Below are 25,218 nucleotides of genomic sequence, written 5' to 3'. Positions count from 1 at the left end.
CAGCATACTCTAGGGGAGAGGACTGGTCCCATTTTGGTTATTAGTCCCTTTTCTTTTGGGTTCCTGATGCTTTTTCCCCTTCTAATTGTGCTCTGTACTATCCATATTGCCTATCCTTTTTAAGTCTTCCTCCACCAGTTCCTTTCCTTTTCCTTTGTACAGTTGCATAGAACCAGTTGCTGCTAGTCTTTTGTCAGGTGGAAGGGAGAGGTTCAGACTTGGTCACTGATGACCAAGAGAGTGAGTAGGGGTGCCTAAAAACAGACCCTGAGGTATAGTGCTCGTGCTCACTGTGCCTGACAAGCAGAATGGACTGTTGTATGAATTATATGAGGTGGGTTTAGGGGTAGAGGATAATGAATTGGTACTTAAACTCTCCAGTGTTGTTTCATGAGGTTTTTACCTTGCGTGGTATTTCTATCTAACCTTGTGGATTTAAATTTGGTTATTTTATATGTGGCGCAAAATTCCTTTTCCTGAGATTTCTGGGTTGGTGAAGGTTGGGAAAAACTACTCCTCCATCTTGCTGCTCACATAATCTTCATATATTTGGAATAGCATTTGTACTGATTCAATTAAAGAAATATTTATTCAGCATCCTTCATTTATAAGCATTTATACCAGGTGCTAAAATGTGCAAAAAAATGATATTTGATCTCTTCAAATGTCTATTTAACTTCATTTACTTCTAATTCTTTTATCAAACTATGTATTGTATATGGGAGGTAACTGTTAAGCAGAATAACTATAATTACCTCATCATCCCTAACGACACTAAAGAACAGGAAATTCATCATATAAAAAAACAGAGGTAGCAAGTGGTTTTATAGGTAGGGTATGTTAACTTAGTACTGTCATAGTCATTTAACTACTGGAATATGTAAGAAGTTCTCTGCCAAGAAACATCTACTTGAAAATAGCTATGGGTGCCTGGTTTCAAGGATTTTATATTTGTTTCAAAGGAAATTTAGAAAATTTTCAGGAACTGGATTTCTTTCATTACACTTTAAAAAAAAAAAGGAGCAGGAAGACACCAAAGTGTCACTGCATTCTAAACTTACTGCTTTGTTGTTACTTTGTGGGATGACTTAGCAGTGGTGATTTATAGCATGATGGAGGCCACTCATTTCCTCTAATTCTATCCCTGAATGGACCACAATTGATGCTATGGGATTCTACTTGCCCTCACTGGTTTTTATTTCAATGACTCATGGAGTAAGTACTAATAAGTTGGAAGGGGGAAATACATTTGCACACATGTACACAAAATGCATATATGTTTATGTTTTATATGTACACAATATATTAAGTAGTGTGTTAATTACTTGGGACAAGCACTAATTTTGATATGGTTTCATTTTATGACAGCACTGGTCATGCATGTGTGCTTCTACTAAGATAAGGCTGACTCAGAATGTCTAGCTTGACTAGATAGAAAGAACTAGATTGGGAATGACTAGAACTTTACTTAGCTTTATGTCATCTGAGTGCTGGATTTTGTGCTACACACACACACACACACACACACACAAATACTCTTTTTGCTTTCATAATTTGTTTTTAATTGTCTAACTTTTAAAGAACTATTACTATATATATATATGCATATATCAATGGTACTCATGAAAGAGCATACTTCAGTGGTTATTAGAGATATTGCAATGTTAACTGCTGAGAGGAAGTAATGAATTTCATGGATCATTCAACCATACAATGAAAGAGGATTAGTCTTACCAGTGAACAAAGGGAAGTGTAGTCAAAAACAAAAAGTAACAGCCCAGATGGACAAAATACTGCTACAAAACAGCTTAATTAATCATCAGAAGACACGCAAAGACCTTCAGAAGAACCTAGCAGCTAGAGGAGTGGTTATTGATTTCTTTACAATGTGGCAGAGGCTTCCCAAATAGTTGGAAGAAAAATGAGAAGACTAACTTAAAAATTAGCTGCTAATCATTGTTATGAAAGAAAAAAAAATTGTCACAGGCAAGACAATGAAAATAATTAGTTATTGGAAAAAGGTCATTTTTACTGATGAAACTCGCTACTTCATTCAGGGCTATACCAAAACCTTTGTCTTGAAAAGTTCAGGTAGGCCTGTAAGTTCTGAGTGACTTCAGGAGACAGTAAAATAGCTATCCAACAATATTTTGGGAATTTTTAAAAAAATACTATTGGTCTAGGAAGCCTTATCCTCATTAAGCAAGTGATGAATTCTGATAAATACTTTGATGCACTGAGAAGTAGAATTGCTCCAGAATTAAAGATATTCCAAAGAGTGAAGGAATACTGTAACTCAATGTTGCAATTTGTCACATGACAAAAGGATAAGAAATTTATTTGAGAGATGAAGATAAACATGTTTCAATGGCCTATCAAAGTCAGATGTAGAAAAATGGATTGTTTGTCAAAGGCATGCTTAATAGCCACTATGATAAGTATGGTTTCATGATGACAAATGTGTCAAAATCTTCTGTACTCAATGCCAAATTACTTAAAACAAATGATTACTGAGAAAAGAAAACATGTATTTAATATTTTTAAAGACTAAAAGGATTAGAAGGTTATATACCAATTAGTTTACATTGTTTCAGGCAATATGCATTCTATTATATTAATATTGTACAATAAATTTGTACTGTAGATTAAATTAGGTACTATTTGTAGATGCCTTGTTGGCAAAACCTCTTCTTAGAATAAGATAGTAATGTTGTATAGGCAAAAGAAAAGTCTAAGTAGAAAAAAGGCCAAACTGACCTCCAGTGGTGACAGGGAGAAGTGACTTCCAACACAACATAATTCCTAAACTTGTAAGTAACTGCCTGTTTGTCAGATGATGATATAAAGTCATAAGATATTTACAAACTATTAGCTGGATGATATAATTTGAAATTTGTCTAACATTACCTATATACAGTTGCGAACTCAAAGCTACTGTTACTAATCACATAATAATCCCTTCTTTCCACTAACCTGTAATTCCTTTTCTGGTAGCTGCTGTGGGGAAGTAATAAATTTCAAGGATCATTCAACTCCACCATGAAACAGGATTAGACTTACTAAAGAACTGCCTTCTATTGTTATATTTTTATGTATACTTTCCTAGGTCCTCAAGTAGATTATAAATTCCTTTAAGTTAGTGATGGTATTTTTAGCTTCTTTGAATCCCCAGAATCACTGTGCATAATAGGGAGTCAATAAACATATGCAGAATTGTAAACACAGTAATAATGCAGAAGGAGATTGATTTGTTTGTGTGCTTAAATATACAAATAGGCAATAATGAAATTTATTTTCCTATCTTTTTTTAAAATTTACAAATAGGTTGTTTTTTGTTTGTTTTGTTTTGTTTTTTGTTCTCATTTTGGAAATTTACAAATAGGCATCTATGAAATATATCTTCCTTAGTGAAGTCAGTAATACAAATAGAAAGACCAAAACAACAACAACAACAAAAAATACACCAGAGTATAATTGAAGAGACCAAACTTGGTCCTCTTCCCCTCTCCAAAAAAAAAAAAAAAGAGGAAAAAATGCACTTCATTCTTTGCAAAGGTGAGGAACTATGGACGCAGAACATTGCATGTACTATCAGATTTAGTTGATAGATCAATAAGTTTTGCTAAACACATTTTTTTCTCTTTCACTCTTTTTGAAGCAGCTACATCTCTAGGTAAGGTAAAGGGTAGGAAAGAGATATATTTGGAAATAAAAGTGATGTAAAAAAAAGCATCATTAAAAAAACAACTATGTCATCTTGGACATATAAGTTTTACACTTTTATAATGCAATTGATTCCCTATATTCTGCATTTGCATATTTCACAAGAGATTTTTCATTTCAGAACTTATAAGCTAGCTTCTACTTCTAATTGGTATATGCTTAGTGAATACAAACTAATTGGAATATTAATCTGAGTAAAACATAATTCGAAAAGTAAATATGCTGCCCACCAAAACCATATAAAGCTTTTTAACACAAAGGATATCTAGAGTATCTGTCTATGTCAATATTAATTAGTTTCCCTCTCTTGGTAAATATTTAACCTAGGTGAAATCATTTTTCAAATGACTAAGCAGTATTATCACCCCAAATAGCTTTATATTTATTTCATGTATGTTTAATATTCATTCATCTGGCCAGATGTTGTATCCCTTCAAGAGAATCTAAGTTCCTTGAAGGCAATGAATGACTCACTCTTGTATTTCTATTTCCTGTGGCTAACACAGGAGTTCTTGTAACACAGGATTACTTGTTTAAGAAATTCTTGTTGACAAATTAATCAATTTACTCAGAGTAGTGGGCACCTGTATTCCTAATATTAATTGAGATTATTTTGTCCCCTTCTCAGTTCCTCCCATCATGGATAGATGGCAAAATAACCGCTTCTAGAAATGTCAACTAGATTGAGCCACACAATGGTGTAAACAATGAGCCAAGGATAATTTATCAATATGATTTCCTGTAGTACCTCCTGACACCCCACCCATTTTCTAAGCAAAGGCAAAACAGTCAACACAACTAAACCTTCCCTATAGTAAACACCCTTAGGGTTCCATGACTCATCTATCTGAGTGTCTCCTTTTCGGTTTCCTTCATTATTTACATACATCCTTCTGAACACTTTGCTGAGTGGTACATGAAAAAGAAAGGTGGTGGCACAAGGAGAGGAAAAGCATCACAAATTTAGGCTGGGAGGTGACAGGGCTTTGGAGAAATTCAGTGGGAAGGCTCTTTCCTTGACCTCATCCTGCCCCTATTTCTCAGTCCCCACTTGGTCCCATTGCATCTTCACCCACTCACAGAGCCACCTCAAATCATGAAACTTGCATCATAAATAAAGCAACAGCCTATCAACAATAAAGACACAAAAGGACTCTTGTTTCCCAGAGTAAAGACACTACACCGAAGCATAAATCAAATTCTTCACATATCTGGGGAAAGCAATGTTCAATAACCCTTCAGAGAAAGTTATGCTATGGAAATCTTGTAGTGAATCTTTATTATTTCTTTCTCAGGTAGAAATGTAACTAGGAGGTCTCCTTTTCCATAGGTCTCCTAATCCTTTCAGAAAGGGTTCTTAAGCTTCATGAAAAGGCGTAAGGCTGCAAATAAATGCCTACTTACCAAGTACAACACTAATCCAATCATACCCTTAATAAGGTACAGATGATGAGCTTGACAATAACAGATCATCCAGCTCCTTATAGCATTTAAAATAATTGTTGTGAGTAGTAGTAGCTGCCCCACTGGGGACTGCCTCCCTGCCTGCCTTCCTTCCTCCCTTCCTCTCTCCCTTCCTACTTCCCTCTCCCCCACCCTCCCTTTCCTCCAGTCCCTTCCTCCCTCCACAATGAAAACCATATACTCACATGTGAGTGTGCTGCCCAAAACAATATAAATTTCTTGAATAGAGTTCTGTTAAACCAAGCTTTAATAAAGCCCATTCAGATTCAAATGGAGCTACTTGACTGTGCCTTAAAACCAATCACTCTGGCTCTCAGTGATTGTCTAATAATGAGCTCCAACCCAAGCCTCAGTTGGACACTGTTTTTAATTGAGTTTTGATGGCTCAGGATGAGTGTAAATAGCAATTGTTTCTGTTCTGTCCAGAAACCCAGAGGGTCTTCCCCTCCCAGATTGATTTTCATTGTGTTTTGTTTGTTTGTTTTAGTAGGTAAAAGTGGCCATTTTTTGGCCTCATTTCTTACCTAGTCTTAATCACTGAATGCATGCTGCCTCAGACAAACTGAGACCTCGGAAAGACCTTAGCTTAAAAAGGCCAAGATCTTCCACTGCATCTGGGGTCATCTCCAGTCATCCTGATCTATGTCCTGCCACTGGACCCAGATGGCTCTGGAGGAGAGAATGAGGCTGCTGACTCAGCACAGGCCTGCCTCACTTAAATAATTCATTTGTAAGTCAAGACATCACTTTCCTGATGTCATTGGTCCTCTTCAAGAAAGAAGGACAATCACAACAACAAAATTATAATCACTATATCTTCAAGTTGGGAGGAATCTGGGAAGCCATCTAGTCACCTATATACACAAACACAAACCGCATCTATAATGTCCCTACAAAAGGTTGATCAGTCCTAGTTTGAAGACTTCCCTTCCCTTCCCCCTCTCTCAGCGCTAGCACAAGAATTTTACCAAATAGGGAGATAATGGACTACCTGTGAGCTGTTTGTTCTCTGCTCCAGGAAGGTCCCCCTCTCCTTCCTCATTCTTTCTCTTTAGCCATCACCTCATCAGTAGCCAAATAAGGGAAGTATGTATGGATTGGCTCTGTATTTTCACACCTAGATTGTAAGCCTGCCTCCCAGCCAATGGTGAGAAGGGATAGAGGTGGGCGGGGAGAGTATATCTAGTGCTGCATTTCCTTTGTACTTTGCCTCCCTCCACTACTTTCCTATTGGAGGCAACTGCCCAAACCTCGTGAGGTTTGTAAAATAAATTCACTTTGCTTCTCCTAAAGATGTCTCTTCAATTATTTGATTTTTCCATCCCATACAGCTATATATATGTGTGAGTGAGTGTGTGTGTGTGTGTGTGTGTGTGTGTGTCTACATAAAACATTGCTTCCTTATACATGGACAGCACCTGGACTACAATATAACTATATGAATGTTTGTTGGCTTTACTGACCTAGTGTTGAAGTTACCTTTCATTTTATCCAAACGTTTCATACCATTTACTCTATTGAGTAACATCTTCTGGATTCTTCACAATCATATACTACCGATGAGTGCTGACACTACACTTAGTGTAGATCTATCAAAGCCAAGAGTCACCCTGAGGCAATAAACATATGCAGAATATTACTGAGACAAAAAACTACTCAAGCACCTTCATCTTATAAACACTTCCAGACCACAAAGCAAGCCAAAATAAACTAGAACGAAATGGTCAACAATCATGCTCTCCTACCTCCATGATAGATTAGCAACTAGGATCTCAAAACACAAATATGCCTGGACTTGTTCAAGGAGACTGACAGAACTGTTTACCCTATGTGGGAACATCCCACAACCAGGTGATGGCACAGAGGAAAACAATATTGTTTTCCCTCAGTGATGCTGGGAATTGAGAGTCAGAGGAATTTATATGACACACTGTAGGAAATTAGGAATTGGAAGTAAGGGTTAAGGAGGAGAGGAATAAATATATTTGAAGTAAAAAAAAATTAAATGGACAGGTACATGAGTTGAAAACCTGATCTTACTACTCTCTCACTCTATGAGCTTATAAAAATCATTTGTAGCCTTCTTGAGTTTTATTCTTCTTATCTGCCAAATGGCCACAACCAACAATTGGGATCATAGTGATAAAATGATGGAATAGCATTTCTCAAACAGGGGACAGGACCAAAGGGAGGGGAAAAAGTGGTTAAGGAGAAGTAAATAAATTGAAGGAGGGATATTACTATCACTCTCTCTCTCCATCAAAGTTATTACTTAGTTATGTAAGGAAAAGAAAATGGTCTACTGAAGGCACAAAAAGTCAAGGCACCTATATACTAAACAGGGACTGAATCTGGGATTACACAATTATAATCTCATATAATCCAACAAAGTAATAACAAATATCTTGAAAAATGATCTCCAAGGAATCAAAGGAAAGGAACAGGAGCTATGATCTGTTTGGTATAGGGAATGCCCAGGAGAGGAAACTCCCTCTATTAATGCAGGTCCAAAGAAACTTCTCTACAATTAATAGTCTTAGAGGATTACCTAGGGCACTAAAAGGTCAAGTGACTGGCTCAGGATCTCACAGTCAGAATGTGTAAGAGGCGAGACTTGAAACCAGGTACTTCTAGCTTCTAGATCTGTTCTCTATCCAATATGTCATACTGCCTCTCTGTACTGGATATAACAATTTAAAAGGGGAGGAAGGGTGGGGAGAAGGGTAAGCTTGCTACATCATAATCAGATGTAAAAATTTAAGCCCTGTGGTTGCATTATGAAGATAGACTCTGACTTTTATCCCCCAAATGGGAATACAACAAAGTTCTGAAGGTTCTAAGAGCTAGTCAATTCCTTTTCTAATCCCTCCAACAAATTTTCTTGAATGCAGACCTATATGACCCTGGAAAAAGTCTGCCCAGGGTCTCTGTCTGACTCAGTTTCTTCAAATGTAAAATGGAGATAACACCACCTACCTCCTGGAGCTGTTTGTAAAGATCAAGTGAAACATTTGTTAAGTGATTAGCATAGTGCCTGGCACACAGCAGGTACTTAATAAATGCTAGTTTCCTCCCTCAATCTCTTCCTCCCTTCTTTCCTACATTCCTTCCTTCCTTTCTCCCCTTTCACTAGCTGTTTTCTCAATCCTTTCATCTAAGGATTGTATTGTGGCTCTAACAATACTGTTACAATACTCCATCTTTTCAATGGCTCTTCTAGTGAAATAGGAAGCTAAGAAATCCAAAGTCTACTGAGTCAGTGGTGAGTCAGAGGTCTATGCTTCTTTTCAACCTCCTCATCTAATGTATTATGCTGTTCACGAAAAGGATGCAACCAAACACAAGACATGAGAAGAAGAATTTCCAACAAGGTTTGTTAAAGTATGATATTAGTGTTATATCATGTCAGTATTTGGTCAGAGATTTTAAAAAAGTATTTATCAAATCCCTACTACATGCCCAGCATTGTGTTGGCATTATAGGAGATATAAAAGAAATGTCAGGCATGGCCCGTACTTGGGAGGATCCAAAAATCTAGATGAGAATAAATTAAAACATAATAATTATCGATCCCTCAAAGAAACAATTTTAAAGCTACCAGGGCCTTTTGATATCTATTTCAATCCCATCATTTTATATATGAGGCAATAGATTCCAAGAGAAGTTAAATTGCTTTGCCAATGTCACACAAATAGTTGACAGCAAAGCTATAACCTTGGTTTCCTGATCCCAGTTGAGTGTCCTTCTTACATCCACTATACAGCATCTCAGCAAGGAGTGGCTTTCAATTCTGGAGCTAAGCAAAAAGGTAGGAGGGTGGTGGAAATGCAAATAGATCCAAGAGAACCTCCAAGATTCAAAATTAATAAGAAATTTAGTTGGGCACCAAGCTCCAACCTAGGTTTCCTGATTCCCATTTGAGAGTTCCTTCTACCATACTATACTCCCTTCTCTTAAGTGAAGCATCAGAATAACAAATCCAAACATTCAAAATGTTTCAGCTCCACTGATAGTCTCTCACCTGAAGCCAATAATCTTCCCAGAAAAGCCACTTCAAGTCCCAATGGTATTTCAAAGATGGTGAGTGTAGTAACAAGAAGAAATGTGTATTCAGTAGAAAAGCACAGACACGTATGAAGCTTGAAACTGGAATTGAGGAGAAGAATCCTAGGAGATGAGCAACCAGCTGTGTATTGCACATGAATAATGAAAACACTTGTTATTCAGCAACCCACCTATTTGTGCAGGACCAGAGTCTGGCACAATGCATTGTTATCTGCCTGTGATGTAAGATGGGATCCTCCAAAGGGAGGAGGCAAAGAATTCCCTGGGACTATCCGATACTTGTGAAATTGTTTCACTCAATTGCATAAAAACAAAAATCGCAGTAATAGCTCACAATTATATAATGCCTTCAGGTTTATATAGGGCTCTCTATTCACAACAATTCTGAATTAGGATTCTATGCTACAAATTAGGATTCATAGCTCCAAAACTAGAAGAGGTTCAGGGGCCATCTGATACAAGTACTTGATTTTAGAGATGAGTATACTAGGAGCTAGAAGCATGAAATGCCTCCTGTAAAATAATACAGATGAGAGTGGCAGAGGCAGGATGCAAACCTAGGTCCCCGACTATGCTCCTTACCCCATGCCCTTTCTATAGCACCCCAATGACTTTATTTGAAACATGCCTCTTGGCTTCTAGGAATTTAATGACATAAAGTGACAACTGGCATACAAGTCATAAAGAAAATGCAAATGTATAGGTTTGGGAGACTTGACACCTCTCAAAGGAACTGATTTTTCTATATTTCTGTTTTGTTTGGTGCAGGGAAATTGATCTAATAGTAAGTTCAATTAAGCTAACAGTATTATACTATGGGCCTTCATGGTGCCACTATGCCACAATTGTCATATCATCAGTTTCTGCCCAGGCATACAAATGATTCTTGGATTGCAAATAACTCTACTCCTTTTCCCTTGTTCCATTCCCCAGAAATGAATAGATTATCTGCTTAATGTTGGTAATGAGTAACATGAGATTTTGCAAATCAGCCAGATTATTTTTAAACCCCAACAACTTCAGTTCCAACCCAATTTCTGTTCATTTTAGCTTCATCAGCAAAATGTAAGTCAGTAAAAGTGGGCCCAAGGGGTACATTGTATGAATACAATTATTTTGTGGTGCCCTGATTCTTACAACTTTATTTCCACAAAAAGATTAAGAAAGTCCACAAGTGTTTCCTAATGGAGACATACAATGTTGTTCCAGTGGGGACAACAAAATACAGCCTAAATTCACATCCAGTTTGGAGTCCATTCCCAGATTCCTTTCATAGCTTAATCACCCTATTATAAACCTGAATGCATTTAACAATGAATAGAAACACCAGAGACTCTAATATAGAGTTCTGCCTATGCCAAGGTCTATGATCCTGGTTTAATAAAGGAAAAAGGTTACTTACTAAAGTAACCAGTTCTCCCTACCCCCCACCCTTCTACTGTCCAGTCACATTAGTGGTTAGAAACTGATAAACCCCTCTGGCATCTTCATGCCACCTTGTTTCAAACTATTCAAAGCCACAATCTCCTTAATCTGTAACTGCTTCTCACGAGGCAGATGAGGGGTATGTATTATTTTTCACCTTTCACAAAAGGAGAAGCAGGGAGCCAAACAGGTCACACCTGACTCCTGCATGATAGGGAACATAAATGCAGACCTTCTAAATTAAATGGTTTATTCAAACCACCTTGCAGGGTGTATGGAAAATTTGGAGGAGTTCAACACGGTTTATACACAACATGAGTGAGTTTTCTTATTGAAAATAATGAGAGGAAGAATAGGTAAGGGAAAAAATAACTTTAGGAAAAAGAGCAGGGATGGGAAGTAACTGATATCAAGAGTGGAGGGAGGACTGGAATCCAATGATTCTAAACTATATGCATGCAATTCTATGCTGAAGTTACTCTCAAATGAATAAGTTCACCACCTTGGGAGCCTTTGAGAAATCATTTACTTCAGTTCCTTCATTTTTCAGATCAGGATATTGAAGCTGAGAGAAGTGAAATTATTTTTCCAAGGTCATATAAATCAGTTTGAGTAGCCCGGGCAAGCCAGGAATCTGCACTGGAAATAAATGCACCTGGGATGAGTTTGGAAATTTTTTGGCTCTAGGCTTTTCCTTTAGTGAAAGATGGTGTCTGCATCTCCTGACTCCAGGTTCCATAATCTTCACTAACCCAAGCTGTTTCTCCATTTTAAGGATACAGGAAAGCAATATTACCAAATAAGACCTTGGTGACCTGATAAGAACTCATGAAATTTGCTAAAGTACCTAACCTTCCCCAGGAAATGGATCAGGCACTGAGATAATCTGTCTCACTGAGAAGTTAAAACAATAAATATTTATTAAGCACCTACATATAAGGCAACTCGGGCTGTAATGAAAAAAAATTTATTGACACAGCACTTTATGGTTTGCAGAGAACCTTTTAACAGCCCTGTGAAGGAGGTACAATTATTATTGTTACTCCCAATTTACAGAATGGTAAACTGAGACTTGGGAAGATTAAAATGAGTTGCTTATGGCCACACAACTTAACAAATATTGGAGGCAGAACTTGAACCCAAATTCTGGATCTGCCTGACTCCAAATCCAATATCCTATCCACTATTCCATGCTGCCTTTCCCTAGAGGGCACTGAGGGAAAGGAAATGTGTGTATTAAAGGAACTGGGCCCCAAGAGTTTAAGCTGGGTGCCAAAAAGGGGTCTTCAATTGGGATAAGGAGAGGACTAAATACTGGACCCATGATTTCACTGATACAGGGAACTTCAGGGTGAATAAATTTCCTCTATCAATGCAGGCAGAGGATGCAGCTAATAACCTTGAAAAATTTCAAGAGCACTGAGAGATACCAGGGTCACATGGCCAGCATATGTGTAACCTGAATCTGGGTCTTGCTGGTTCAGAGGCCAAATCTCCAGGATATCACACAGATGCTCTTTTTTTAGGAGCTTGAAAAAATAATTCTCTAGTTGCCCAGTAATATAAAGGGGTCAGCATAAGATAAATATTAAACCTAATTCTTTTTTAAATTTTTTTTGAGGGGGGATGGCAGGGCAATTAGGGTTAAGTGACTTGCCCAAGGTCACACAGCTAATACTAGTATCAAGCGTCTCAGGCTGAATTTGAACTCAGGTCCTCCTTACTCCAGGGCTGGTGCTCTACTCACTGCACCACCTAGCTTCCCCTTAAACCTAAGTCTTTCACCACTTAAAGGGCTACTGAGATTGGCCTTGCTGGGGCAAAGGTTTTCAACGTAAATCAGTGCTGAAGTGGTGATGTGCCATTCCTGGGACTGACACACAGAAGCAAAGGCAAACTGAGGTGTCCTTTTATACAACAGGACAAAGACCCGAAATTGTTCAAATGTCCCAGAGCAGTTGTGCTTGCATTGTGTTTTTCCCTCAATAATTTTGGAATTGTTGAGTTTATGTTCACAATAATCAAATGATGTCTCAGATGCTAGGAACAAGCAATGTAGAATGGCTTATTCTTTTTTTCAAGAATAGCATCCTGACCATAAGTCAGAATCAGTACAAAGTGGAAAAATGAGTCCAAAGATCCCAAATTTGAAGTATGGGTCATAAAACTTGGAAGATGTTTGGCTCAACTCATTAGTCTGGTGGGGAGGGAGAGGGTGGGGAGGACCCTGAGGCAAAATAAAGGACTTAGCACCAAACATAAAATTCTCTATTACACAAGAATTTTTCAATCTTAAGTCATAAGTTATTCAGTATAATAAATAAACTTGGAGATTGGGGAGAAAGTTTACACTGTGATTTTAGAGAACCATTCATCTTCTTGGCCTCAGTTTCTTTATATGACAAAGTGGGGCCAAAGATACTTGCCATATATTTACTTTGTAGAAAAGTCTATAAAAGGCTTTGAGAATACTTTTAGTTTATTTAAATATTAGTCCTTGCACATAAATTGATTCAGTCTACTAGTAAGACATTGGTCTGGAACTGAAAATGGCACGTCATCACAAATGCATCTTACTACAAATGAACCAGTGGTGGTAGTCTCATGGTCTTATTCACAGCTCAATAAATATTTCATGATAATATGATTAAAATGTTAACACCTTTAATTTTGTTTGCTAGCTTCTCCCTCTTTAACTCTCCAACTATTTTTACTCATAGAATCAAAGAACAGAGTGATAGAGTTCGAATAGACCATCTAGCCTATCCCTTTCATTTTACAGTTGAGGAAACATATGGAGGTTGAGAATGATGAAGATAATTGCCCAATTATTCTCTTCCTAGGCTTTAGAATCTCCCTTACTTGTGTCTTCTAGGCAGAAAACCCATCCTTCCTCTTGGTAGGAGTTGTGTTTCCCCTCAGTCCTAAGGTAGTCAATTCAGATGAACAAAATATTCATATTAATGCCTACCCCTTAAATTATGAGAAGCATTTTACTAAAGAAATCCATGACACCATGAGATAACAAGAAATATTAGAACAGAATAATATAGAAAACAAAATATAGAAGAAATGTAAAATATCTGTCATTAAAAACAACTGACCTAAGAATCAGGTCAAGGAGAAATAATTTAAGAGTCAGTGGCCTCACTGAAAACCACTAAAAAAAAAAGGCCTAGATACCATAGCTCAAGAAGTCATGTGCCCATATCTAATAGAAGCAAAGAGTAAAGTGAAAAATAAAAACATATTTGATGCCCTGTTACAATAATTAGCTTGTTTTAAGCGTAGGGTAAATATAACAGGGGGAAGCTAGGTGGTGCAGTAGATAGAGCATAGGCCCTGGAGTCAGAAGGAGCTGAGTTAAAATCTGACCTCAGAGGTACTAGCTATGTGACCCTGGGCAAGTTACTTAACCCCAAATGACTAAATAAACAAATACACATACATACATACACACACACATAATTATATAGAATGGCCCCTCAGGTCTACATGATTCCCTCCTCTGACGCCCAGTTAAGACTATGGCTGACGTCTTTGTGGTTGAGGCAAAAAGTCAGGTGATTGGAAGGAAATGATTGAGCTATTAAACAGCACTTTATATTTGAGGCTCTACAGACAGATAGGCAACAGGCAGGAAAGTTGGTAAAAGTGTAGACCTTTTCTCTGGAGTTACCTTAGCCCTTGAGTATTCAGGTAGACTAATCAGGTCAATCTCCTGCTGGGTTTTCTTGGTAGTATATAGAAAAGCAGATGATTTCTGTGAGCTTATTTTATATCCTGCAACTTTGCTAAAGTTGTTAATTCTTTCAACTAATTTCTTAGTTGGTTCTATAACTGCAAAGAGTGATAGTTTTGTCTCCTCATTGCCTACTTTTATTCTTCCAATTTCTTTTACTTATTGCTATAGCTAGCATTTCTAATACGATATTGAATAATAGTGGTGATAATTGATATTCTTGCTTTATTTCTGATCTTATTGGGAAAGCTTCAAGTTAATCTTTGTTGCAGGTAATGCTTGCTCTTGGTTTTAGATAGATATTATTTATCAGTTCAGAAAGGCTCCATTGATTCCTATGTTTTCTAGTGTTTTAATAGGAATGGGTGTTATATTTGGTTAAAAGCTTTTTCAGCATCTATTGACATAATATGATTTTTTCTTGTTTTTGTTATTGATGTGACAAAAAATTTTAAAGGTCATTGAGACTTTTTTTAATTAAAAGAAGACAAAAGAAAGCTCAGGAAAATAGGACAGTTTTGAAAGCAATATATGGAATTCATTATATACTTTTTAAAAAGCATGCAGTATATAATGGGAATTTATGGTTTTATATACATTCTTTTTTGTGTTCTGTTATATATGTACATATACGTGTATATAAATTCTCTTTTTTTTGTATTTGAGCTCAAAATAAAACTTAAAAGAATGAATTGGAGGGGGGAGTGAAATGGGGATGGAGAAAAGGAAAGGAGAGAAGGAAGTCCAGGTAGGAAGTTTGGAGAAGTAATAATGATTTGTTGCATTAGAAGTGGAAAGTATATGACAGACATGAAAGAAGTAGAACTGACAGGATTTGACAACTGAATGTACATTTCATGTGCTTTTTAATATTGTAAAACTATAGAGGCACTCCTCAGAGGAAATTGGACCTTACTGGCTGGCTCAAAAGACAGAGTTCTTGTTTGGTTGGTTTTTTTAGATAGGATATGTGATTTTGTGAATGTAAGGAAATCCTGGTAAAGAAGAGCCTGCTACCAAAAGAGAAGAACTCACCTATAGTAATCAATGTCTTAGAAAATATTGCCTGAGACACTGAACGATTAAGAGACTTGCTCAGCATCACACAGTTAATAACTGTCAGAGACAGAACTTTAATCCAAGTCTTCCTTACTCTAAGGTCAGCATGCTATTCACCACATCAGATTTTCAAATAAGTGACAAGAAATTTCATTAAAGGGACCAGAAACAATATGAAAAACCTTGGGGTCAAAAAGTATAGAGAAGCAGATTTCAACACAATATAAAGAACAAATTTCTGAACAGGTGGAGCTATTAAACTGGAAATCTTGAGAAGACTTGGTGGGGGGAGAGGAGGCAACATAGTTCTCTTCAAACATTTGAAGATGTGTCATGTGGGAAAGGGATTAAATCTGATTTGTTAGGTAGGCTCTGGAGGGCAGCAATTGATAGTAGTTGAAAAAAAGGGCATATTTAGGTTTTACATGGTGGGGTTGGGGGGGGGAGAGAAACAGCTTCCTGTTAATTAACCTCCATTTAAGGAGGGAACTCAGCCCAAAACATCTCACCTGGCTGCACTACTCAGGGTGCCTGTAACTTCTCTATCACACCCCAGGAAGCTCATTATTGAGAAAACTTCATGATCCTAAAAGATCGCATGAGCCTTGGAACTCCATCCTATCACTACCCACTGCCCCTTTAATTGAAGGGTGGAGCCATGAGCTCCCAAACCTCCATTTGGGAGGGAGCTCATCTAAAAACATCTCATTTCTCACCTGGCTGTACTACTCTGGGACATCTCTGAATTCTCCACTGTACCTCTCTCTCCCTCACTGTTTTTCAGCTTTCTTTCATGCGTTGTCTTCCCCCATTAGATTGTCCTACTTGAGGACAGGGACTTTCTTTTTTCATATTTATATCCCCAGTACTTAGCACAGTACCTGGCACATAGCAAGCAATTAACAAATGTTTATTGACTATTAACTTATTGACAATTAGAGCTGTCCAAAAGTACAGTGGACTGCCTCAGGAAATGGGGGAAGCAGTGTTCCCTTTTTGGGAGACCTTCAAGTAGAGGATAGGTGACTACTTGTCAAATATGTCGCAGAGGGAATTCTTTTGGGTTAAAGATTTTTATCAGGCAGGTAGGTGGTGTAGTGGATAGAGTGCAAGGTCTTGTGTCAGGAAGACTCATCTTCATGAATTCTAATCTTGCTAGCTGTGTGACACTGTGCAAGTCAGACATGACTGAAAATGCCTGAATAAAAATTGATTTTATCAAATGGTTATTGAATTCTCTTCTATCTCCAAAATTCTGTCATTTTCTGATTGGAGATCATGATTATGGTGGACTTTACCCTAGAACACCAAAATGTAGATGTTGTTGACAGCTCTTATTGTCCTCCATTCAAACTTATCTTAGCACCTATTTAGCAAGAATAATTACTAAAAATACCAGGTAATTCCTTGTTCCTGATGACTTCCACCTTAGCTTGGCCTTTCCCTGTTTCCTTTCTTGATGGTGGAAGGAGTCTGTGACTCCCATTAAATAGGATGGTATCCTAGTCTTTCTCTGAAATCTCTCCATGCCCAATGAATGTGTCTTGAAAAACTGATTTAAGTATACTTTTCATGCTGCTTGCTCTGGGTACATTTTCTGTATGTGCTCTGGGTGTTAAAATTGCTAATTACAACCTTGGTTAAAATAATATGAAAATTGCCTCAGGAATTAGTGAGTTCACCATTCCTGGACAACTTCAAGCCGAGGCTGGATGACCATTTCTTGGGAGTACTCTCTATGAGGTTCATTCTTTGAACAAGGGTTCAACTAGGTGATCTTTAAGGTTGCTCCCAACTATGAAATTCTATGAGCTGAGGTGAGGCCAAGGAGAATTAGATGGCTTACTCAAAATCAAAAGCTCCTAAATGGCAGAGCTATGACTTAAGCCTAAGACCCCTCACTCTCTTCTATACAGTAGTAGTTCCTCTCCATCTCCCTATTATTTCTACATTTTATAGAGTTGGAGATGATGTTGCTGAGAACAATAAGTATCAATAGATTGAAGGAAACAGGACCAGAGATGTGATTCATGCTTTTTATTCCATTTAAAGTTCTACTTTCCAACCTCTTGATCCTGTTTAGTCCCCAATGTCTAGTTTCTTTTAGGCCCTGAGCCAATAAGCTTAGGATGATTACTTTAGTCATATAAACACCCCTCCAAAAGAAGTCAATGTGATGCAGTGGAAAGAACATTGGATCAAGAACCAAGAAATAAGGTTCTTTATGACTCTGGCCCCATCATTAACTAGCTATGTCATCTTCGGCAAAATCTCTTCTTTCTGAGCCTTAATTTTCCTCCTCTGTGGAATGCAGTGGTTGGTCTATGATCTTCAAAGTCCTTTCTAGTTCTCACATTTTATGAACCCATAGATAAAGCACAGATTCCTTATTTACATGTAGATCATTAAAGTATATTATTCATGGTAGATGCTCAAGCATTTCTTGGCTTGACTTACTAATGTGGGAGGATTACTTTTTACATCTCATTTTTGTCTTGTTTGACAGCACTATTGCAACTCTTTATTTTCTTAGACTCACCTGAACAGTCAATTTTGTCATGGTCCCTTATCTTGATTCTTCATATATCTTTATTTTTAGATTATTTCATATGTAGAAAATGGGTTTTATTTCCTTATCCATTCTGTCATTGTCTTTTATTTTACTGTTGTTTAATCCATTCATATTTTTTTTTGCAAATAATCAAGGAATTATCTCAAGTCTTGATTTATTGTCTGTATTTAGAAATTCTGGGCAGTTTTCTTATTTTCTTCATTATGATTTTCAGATTTTTAAAAATTTATCATATTCTTCTGGGAGAATTATGTCGTTGTAGTTGTTTTAATAAGCATTTATTAAATGACTAGTATGTGGTAAACACTATTGCTATTAGTCCACAATAACATCTGCCTTTAGGTTTGATCTTTAAGTTCCATCCAACCCCAGCAATCCTTCACTCTGACTACCTCTTCCACAGTCTAATTGCCAACTTCTAACCCTATAGTTCTGGAACCATGATCAAACTAACTTTCACTGTACCTAGATAGGGTGTGTCGGTCTATTTGATATAGCTCTCCCTCGTCAAAACTCCCCTACATGTGTCATTTTCCCCATCTAACGTGAGCTCCATGAAGAATGGAAACAGACTACAGGGGCATCTTTGCTTTATTTGTATCCTCAGCACTTGGCCATTGCTTGACACAGAATAAGGGTTTAACACTTTTCCAGTCATTCTTTCATCTCTGTGCAAGCTGTATTCAAGGTCAACTTCTTTGGTTTGTATAGAATTCAATGTTTTTTTTTAATATGGTTGCCTCTTGATTTCTCTTTTGCCAGTCTTTATCCTACCTTGGGATTGTTATTTTAAACTTCTGTTCATCTCTACCATCTATAAGGAGACTCTTCATCATAGATTTTTTTTAGTTGCACCAAGAGCTCTAAGTTAAGACTGACATTCATTCCTGATTTCATTTTTTATGGTTTTAATCCCTCTTTTGGACAATTCTGGAGTTTCTTGTTGCTGTCCCATGCTCTCTTGGGAGGCTATAGTATTCATATTTCATGTGGAACAGTATTCCTCTTTGTCTTGTAATATTTGTTAAGAGAGATTTGCAATTTCTTTAGGGATTTAGTGTACATTTTTCCTTCTGGTTTCACGATTATCCCTGTTGTTCTAGCAATATTGTAGGCTTTCCTCTGGAAATCTTTGATGTTCTCCCCTTTTAAAATATTTCCCTGTCACTTTCTACATGCTCCCTTTTACTGGTAGGGATATTCCTGAGGTTAGGCTGTAAAGCTGATTCAGCCTCCATATTTTGGGGGATATTGGGTTCACCAGCCTGGATCTCTGCCCCGAGTACCCTCTGGGGGGGTGGGGGGCAAGAGGGGGACAGGACTGAAACTCAGATGTGTTTCAGTACCTTTTCCTTTATGTCTGGAATAGCCACCCAGACTGGGCTAGTCACTGGCCCATTTTCTCTTTCGGTTCTTCTCCTTTCCTCCTCAAGTTGGTCGGTTGAAACTCAGATGTGTTTCAGTATCTTTTCCTTTATGTCTGGAATAGCCACCCAGACTGGGCTAGTCACTGGCCCATTTTCTCCTTCAATTCTTCTCCTTTCCTCCTCAAGTTGGTTGGCGTTAAGAGTGTCTTACTTCTTATGGGGTAGAGTGAGGGCGTCTTAGGGAAGGTCTCTACAATCCTAGGGGCCCTAAACTAGGATCAGGTCACAGTTGGAAAGCAACACATTGTGGGTTGCCACTCTATTCCCTCCCTCCTCATGTGATTGTACAAAGACAATAAATATCCACTGCTTGTTGCAAGTTGGAGGAATGGAAAGTAGTGGAATGTTCTGGCAGAACTGCTGTAGCTGGAAGAAGTCCCCTCAATGAGGCCCAGAAATAAGGCTGTAAGACAGCTTGCATCCCTACAACAGAAGCTTAGAGGGGGGTGGGTAAGGAGTTTTGAATGAACATTACATTCTCCAATATTAATTTAACAGGATCTAGACTTGTTACAGTTCTCTCTTCTTAGTACCGTGGATTTAGCTGTGGCTGTTCTATATCTAGCACATGGTTCCTTTTTTTTTTTTTGCGGGGGAGGGTGTGGAGTGGGATTAGAAAGTTAAAAGGGTCTAGATAAAGTAAATAATCATTTTGACAGCAATATAACTCAGGAGTCCCTCCATTCACATTGAAAGACATGATTTTTAAGTTTGCTTCATTTATTTATTTTATATAGATTTTGATCCATCTTTTAAATCAGTGCTTTAAGGTCCATGTGATAAATTTGGCTTACATTCATTTGATCCCAGTCTATTCTTACAGGCTCTCCCTTGCCCTCAATTCCCATTCGCTTGCCCTATTCAAAGTTTCTTGAGTTTATGTAATTTATTCATTTCTATTTTTATTTATTGACTCTTTCTAAACTTTTGACCCTTCCCTCTTTCCCATCCTCACAATAGTTTATTTATAATCTTCCCTCTATTGGTCCAACTTCTTAACTTATGGAACATTCTTTGGTGGTACTCCTTCCAAGAATTATTGATTTATTTTGTCGTGATTATTTCTATTCCCATTGTGGCTATACTGAACTCTATTCTCTCATCTATGAACCATACACTAACATGTTCTTTATTCTAAGTTTCTTATGAAAGGCAGGGTCTCTGGAATACAAAAATTGAGCTTGCTCCTTTATTCCTTTCTAATGTTAGTGCCTTTGTAGAGCTATCCCATTCTTGCTTCCTCTATTCTTTTCCTCTGTTTTGGGAAGGGATTTCTGCTTATCATTTTTGTAGAAATATCAACGAATGAAGAAAGGAAACTTGGTGTGATATCAGTCCGTATCCTGCATGATGAGGTCCAGTACTACTTCTTGACCTTACTCTGACAACTCATTCCAAGGTTAATATACCCTAACTCTATATCACTGTCTCCCCTACCTACCTCAGGTACTGGCCAATTCCAGGAGTCCATTCAGACACCTCTTCTAATGTTTAGCCCCGACTCTCTTCCACTAGGATAGTACACAAGTTTTCTCCTGCACAGATCCCAATGCTGGGCAGCCTTAGCTTCCCCAAGTTGGGGGAAAGGAACGGTGGAAAGGAAGTATTGCAGCCTGCCTTATGAACATTCTCCTGGGAGAAGTCTGAGCATATCTGTTTCTAGGTCCTTTCCTTTCCAGCTGATACTGTACTGTCAAGTCCCACCCCCCCCCACCCCCGCCAAAGGAGTGGATCAAGGTATTATACCTCTTTTAAGGTGTAAACAATTTAGAGTGGCTCAATGTCATGAAGGGATGAAAGAGAGGCCTTTTAGGTTTAAGGTGCACTCAACATCTTGGATGAGCTGGTGATGGTTTAAGTCTTTTCACTCTCCAAAGGCTTTTACATTTGGGTAGTGTTCATGTTTTCCTATATTATTTATGGAGCCTCAATTACTATAAATTTAGAGCATTTTTTGTTTTTAGATTGTTGGGTTAAGGAATATCAACTACTCTACTATCCTGCTGGTCACCTTCTCTATCTTAAAGATTTTAAGTTTATATTGTATTTTCCCTAAGTTGTTTTTTGATTTGTTTTGTATTGTATTTTTAATTTCTCCTAGTTAGATTTCTAAAAGTACATTTAAGTGTTAGATATTTACCACCATTGTACATATGTCAGAATTGGGAAGGGGGAGTCAATTATCCAGGTTATTTAGGAAGTCAGTGAACAAACAAAAAATTGAAACCAGATCTCCTGACTTAAATATGTGGAACTTGGAGTCAGATGGTGTAGGTTCTAATGCTGGCTTTGCTACTTATTACCTACTATTCCAGTGACCTTGAGCAAGTTGATCAATATCTCTAGGCCTCAGTTTCCTGTTGGAATAGATAATCTCTAAGTTGTTTCTCAAAACATGGTCATCTCTGGATTCTGATTGGAACATCATTGCTAATGGTGTCACTAAAATAAAAAAAGCACCATCTGTTATCAAGTAACAAGAAAAGGAGAAAGCTGGTCATTTTCTTCCTAACAGCAACTCTACTTTATCAAAATATTTACATGCAGGAAATCCGGCTTCAAACGTATCACGAAACCTTCAGAATGCCAGTTCAACTCATTCACACAGCAAATATAATTTCAGAAGTTAAAAATCATCTGAATGATGATTTCATACACTGAGCCAACAACCTTCATTTTCATGTTGGCCTCAGAAGGCAAGTATACTAATTCTCTGAAGATTTCATTCTATAAAAAGGTCCGCTTCTTGTATAAAGGCAAATTATGCAGCAGAAGGGAGTCTGGTCAGTTGGACTAATTGAAATCCAGGGGTTGACAAATATCTAGTTACAGATTGATATTACCTTACTTAGTAGGAGTTTAATAAATGTTTATTGACTGATTGACTTTCCACAGGATGAGGACTAGACCCCCAGTTTTCAAACTCCGGTGTGAATGGAAGGAGACAAAAAATGGAGGTACAACTCTAGGAGACTTCTGTGAGATAAAAAGAGAATGCATCAACTGTGTAGCAAGGACTAATCTGATATTGAAAGCTGTTAACAGTGGAGTGGATAAGAAAGAGACTATGTTATAGAAGGATGTTATAAATCAGATAATTATTCTTCTGTTTCTCGTGATTTGGGTTCAGGATGGATTCAATGGTTGATAACAACTGATATTTAGACTTTGAGGTTTGCAAGGCACTTTATATATATATATATATATATATATATATATATATATATATATATATATATATATATGTATGTATGTATTATCTAATTTGATCCTCACAACAACCTTGTGAAATAGGTACTACTCTTACCCTCATTTTACAAATGAAGAGATTGAGGCTCAGAGAGATTAAGTTAATTTCTAATAATCACACAGCTAATTACTCTCTGAGGAAGATTTTAAAACCAGATCTTGCAGACTCTAAGTCCTTCACTCATTTCAGTAACAGAAAACTGCCACTGGTCAGTGGTCAGAACAGACAGTCAGTTAGGATCCCAATATATACAGTGAACTATACTTGTGCCCCTTTCAATCCTTGAATTTCTATCAACCCAACTGATCATTTTCCCTCTATGCTTCCTCTGCTTTGTTATGTCAAAAGCACACATTTTATTTTTCTTTTTAGAAAATGAAAATTTCAGAGAATTCATTATTCATACTCTGAGGCTCTGGTATCTATATCCAGGATAGGACATTGGTTAATCCAGTTTGAATTAAACTTTTCTGGTGTTGTACTGGAATGGACATCCCAGGTATTCACTCTTTTTCTTAAAGTTCTTAGAGTAACTGATTTCTGAAAAATAGTGGTTTTTAAATTATTAGGAGACTGAGAAATTTACAAGTGAATTTCTTTAGTTCTTCACAAGAAAGTATCAGAGGCAAATAGGTTCTTACTATGGTTTTTTTTTTCAAATGTGCCTTAGACCTTTAGTAATATTTAAACTCTCTCCACACTAGATGTGTCAATTTGCCATACATGCAACCTCAAATGTTATGCCAGCAGTTTTCTGTCTTCATCTAGCCAGGAAACTTTGAATTTCCAACTACTTAGAGAGCTACAAAGAAACCTTGGCATCTGTAGAATCCTTTGCCTCCCAGGTAGAAAGAGCCCTTTCTATATGGAGCATCTTCTTCCATCTTCAAGACAACCCCATGTAAAATGGGACAAACAGCAACACTTTTATTGTAAAGATTGGAAGGCCAAGACAACATGGCAAAGTAAAGATCTTTGGTAAGAGTCTATGGTCCTTTGTATTTGTAGTTCCCTGGCTAATGTAGTTTTTTGAATTTCCAAAAGAAAGTTGATATATGCAAAGATAAATAACATGGCCTCCTAGGTCCAGTACTTTCTCATTTAGAAATCCTAATTCCAGGGACATAAAGTGAGTAATTCTGAGAAGAGATCAAGTGCCTTGCAGGAGGAGGAAATACTGAGAACATGAATCACAAGATCACAGATATTTACCTAGAAGGGTATTCAGAAGGCATCTATTCCAACTCTCTCATTTTAGAAATGAAGAACTAAGGGTCCCAGAAGCTAAATGACATGTTCAAGGTCACATAGGTGGGCAAAAAGGTAGCAAAGACAGCATTAGAACCCAGGGTCTCCATTTCCAAATCCAGCATTCTTTCCACTCTACTGACATCACCAAGTGACACAAGCATTTCATGATAGTATGATTTATTCAGGTAGGACATAAATCATAAGCAAATTTTGACTAGGAAGAGATTAATGTGCTTCAGGCCTTCTAAATTTAAAACAAATTCCACTGGATTAAAATAATTAAATTTAACCAGTAAACCATATATTTTAGAGCAGGAGTTCTTAACCTGTAGTCTATGGACTTAAAAAAAGGTGATAACTATTTCAATAGGTTTCTTTTGTAAGCTCATGTATATTATGCATTTAAAAATCATTATTCTGAGAAGATATTGTCAGAGGGCTGGATACATGACATAAAAAGGTTAAGAATTCCTATTCTAGAGTAATTATAAAACAAACTCTAAGGTATTAATAATTTTATATCTTTCTTACTGTATTTTCTATGTTGTCCATCACTGCTTAAGGGTAATATCATATTCAGACCCTAATCAGGATGTAGTTTTATGTTTCCTTGAATCTTGGCCTGGGATCAAAATCCACCCAGAGTTTGTACACTTCTTTAAGACTTCACATTATTTTGGCATTGAGATCCCTTTAACTACTCTCTCATCTTCTAGTAATGCCTTCAGCTCAAGGACTTCTTTGAATATCCTCAAATGTTTCTTAAGCAATTCCCCACCCTTTTCACTCAGACTGAATTTTGATCCTTTTGCCTTTTAAAGTATAAAAGTCCAGACTCTCTCTTCCTCAAATCAAAAGGTCATCTTCTTCTTATAATAATAATTATTATTATTGGTATTGTTAAGAAATACCCTTCTCCTCCCATCAGCTATTTGACTTCTTTAGCTAAATTGGGTGTGGCTTGAATCTACATATAAGTTTTCATCTAACAGTGGGTGGTTATAAGCAACACTTAAACTACTTCAGTTAAAGAAATGGTATCTCCTTACATAGAACATTGGGGAAACTATCCAATAGAAAATTAAAAGTAAAATAGTAATATGTTATGCCACAAGTTACAATAAAATTTTTTTTAATTATTTCTTCATTTGCCCTCACACAATACAGAAGGCAATGTGTTGCAGTGGAAGAGGTCAACACACCTGAGTCCAAGTCTCACCTCTACCTCTAGTTTGCTTAA

General features: G+C 37.2%; 1 protein-coding gene across 2 annotated transcripts in view; it reads right to left on the bottom strand.

Annotated features, from left to right (window-relative positions):
• Positions 1–25,218, bottom strand: part of FMN1 (formin 1) — a 495,511-nt gene that overhangs the window by 254,365 nt on the left and 215,928 nt on the right. The gene's annotated exons all lie outside the window — the stretch shown is intronic.

The sequence above is a fragment of the Trichosurus vulpecula genome, chromosome 8 (genome assembly GCF_011100635.1).
Source record: "Trichosurus vulpecula isolate mTriVul1 chromosome 8, mTriVul1.pri, whole genome shotgun sequence".
NCBI classification, from domain to species: Eukaryota; Metazoa; Chordata; class Mammalia; order Diprotodontia; family Phalangeridae; genus Trichosurus; species Trichosurus vulpecula.
This window is presented reverse-complemented; position numbering and strand designations above follow the sequence as displayed.